We start from the raw sequence: 2,661 nt of genomic DNA, 5'->3' as shown, positions 1-2,661 counted from the left end.
GACAGCAGGGGAGCTGACATCCTGGATATACGAGATAACAGTGTGGAGAATAAAGGAGTGAAGAAAATTAATAAAATATGGAATATTTTAATAAGACTGCAAGGAAGCGTACAGAGAAATACGGAAAATACAAAGATAGCTGTTTTATTGTAGCATGGACATGGACTTTATGGCCGGCAATTTAGGGGTTTTAAGCTCTTTATGTTGTTTATTTGTGGTATATATTTGACAAGTAATTTCCATTTTCGAAGTCATTTGTTCATCTGTAAAATGAGGACACTAATTCATATAACTTTCCTGGGTAGGTTTCTATTTTTGGTGAGAATTGTTTTTTTTCTTTTCATGTAGTATATATTTTATTAGTTTGTACTAATACATTCTCATATTACAAAAGCAATTTAGTGGAAGAATCTTCCTTCTGATATTTGAATCGTGTGAAATAACACAAACAGAACTATACATTCAAAAAAATTCTCAGTTAGATAGCAAAAAAAGACAAGTTAAACAACAAAAAAACTTTTCCTTTCTCACAGGTGGACATTGAAGTGGACCTAATTCGGTTTTCCTATTAAAAGCCCCCACAAACAAAAGTAATTTTAAACCTATTTAAAATGAATAAAAAATTGGTTTACTAAGTTACTGGTCTCCAGCACCATTTTCTGTTTTCGGTTGTTTGGATGCAGGTTCTTCTTTGTCTGTTTCTTCTCTTGCTCTTTTCATAGGTCCAACTGCACCATTTTCATCATGTGCATCATCACTAGCAAACTTTGTTTTCTTGCTCTGAAACTGTACTTTTCCTTTACCAGACCCAGCCTGGGCAGCTTTATTACCCTTTCCTTTTCCTTTAAATCTGCAACCTTTAGACTTCCATTTGTTTAGGAATTCTTGTTGGTCTTCTATTATTTTTTTCAGTGCTTCTTTTGCCACCTCTCCTTCTAGTACTTCCCAAGTCACTTCTTTGTTCCTTAATTGTAGGTTACCATTATTTGCATCTTTGGCTTTATCCAGTGTTTCCTTGACTTTTTCTTTGAATAGAATTATCCCCTCTTTTGCTCCTCTAATGAAGTCTATCCATTTCATTTCACCATGATTTGAGAAAAGGATGTGTAACTCTTCTCTACAGGTCTGATCATCTAAATCACCCGAAAATTTCAGCAAGCATCCAATCTTTTCTTCTAGAGATTTCATTTCAGCATCTTCTAACTTTTGTTTTGCTTCTTGCTCTTGTTTAGCTCTTAACTTAGCTTCCACTTTATTTTGTTTTCTTTCTTCATTTATTTTTTTGGCAAAGTGATCGTCCTTGAAAAGTATTATCAGGTCTGTGTCTTTGTACTTCTGGCCAGTGGTCTCTACAAACTTCTTAGCAGATTCAATGCTATCAAACACAACAAAAATTGATCCTTAAATGCTTTATGCACTGTTCTTCTCATCTGAATATTTAGTACTTGATCTTTATCTTCTAACCATTCTTTCATGCCATCAAGATTTGCATCAGTTGGGAAGCCTTTAATATAAACAGACCTGTTTTTTACATCATTTTAATACTCATCAGTCACTTCACGTAGGGGTTTGCTTGGAGACCTTCTGATTTTAGTTTTATCTTCACTGATTTCCATGAGTTCTGCCTTGGATTTGCTCAACGCTTCCACAATTACATTAAAGTCTGTTGTTAGACGATTCAACCTGTTGAATTTTATCATTATCTCCAAAGGTACTCAGACTTCATCCAGTTATATCTTTTCCTTTAAAAACTTGTCCCGTGGCAACCTGAAGTCTCCAAAATAATACTCAATTTGTTGACAGATTTTGGCCTCCAGGGCAGCCATCTTTTCATTATCACCATTTTCAGTGATTGTGGCTGAGAGATGGCCACAAGCCTTCGGTGAGACTAGAACGCGATGGAGGTAAAAAACCGAAAGGATGTAATGGGGATGGGGGCAGTCATAGTCCCGTCTCAAAGCAATCGCAGAACTGCCTGGGCACCAGCCACGTGCGGGGAACCCCAGGGTGCCGCATTCCTCGCAGGGGCAGCCTCGTCGCCACCCGCTCCCTCTCGGCTATGCCGCCTCCGGCTGCGGCCCACGCTCAGCCTGAACGTGAGGAAGGCGAGGGGCTAACGGACACCGCGAGAGGCAGTAAGGAACGGAAACGTGCCATTGCGCATCAGCAAAGCGGGCCCTTTTGTAGCTTCTCTTTGGTGAGAATTTTTAACAAATGGTATGAAAGTGCATTATTGGAATACTTGAACCCTTATTTCTATAATGGCCACTGTGGTCTCTGACACAAGGTAAGGTAATGCTTATTTATATTATAATTACTGCAGCTCTAAACCCCACTGGAAATCAGCCCTCAGTATTCTCCTAGCTTTTTCAGTGTTCCAGGTTATTGCCTCATATTTAATCCAGAGCAGTGCCCACAGCTATTCTTCTAGAGACACTACTGCTGATGGCCTCATAGACCCTGGTATAGGGAGGACTCTGAGTGCTCATATTTTTCACAGCACAGCTGAGAAGGGACCGTGACTTTTAACATCTAGAATTTGTTGGAGTGTTAGATTAAAACAGAAACGCAACTTAGAGGGTGAATTCCACCTGCCTCAGTCTTCAGAGGCAGGCTGTCTACCTAGCTATTCACCATTCTCTGAGACAGAAGGCAGTTCAC

General features: G+C 39.3%; 1 pseudogene; it reads right to left on the bottom strand.

Annotated features, from left to right (window-relative positions):
* Nucleotides 1–636: 636 nt before the first annotated feature.
* Nucleotides 637–1,854, bottom strand: LOC104676711 (annotated as a pseudogene).
* Nucleotides 1,855–2,661: the final 807 nt, after the last annotated feature.

The sequence above is a fragment of the Rhinopithecus roxellana genome, chromosome 6 (genome assembly GCF_007565055.1).
Source record: "Rhinopithecus roxellana isolate Shanxi Qingling chromosome 6, ASM756505v1, whole genome shotgun sequence".
In the NCBI taxonomy this organism is placed as follows: domain Eukaryota; kingdom Metazoa; phylum Chordata; class Mammalia; order Primates; family Cercopithecidae; genus Rhinopithecus; species Rhinopithecus roxellana.
This window is presented reverse-complemented; position numbering and strand designations above follow the sequence as displayed.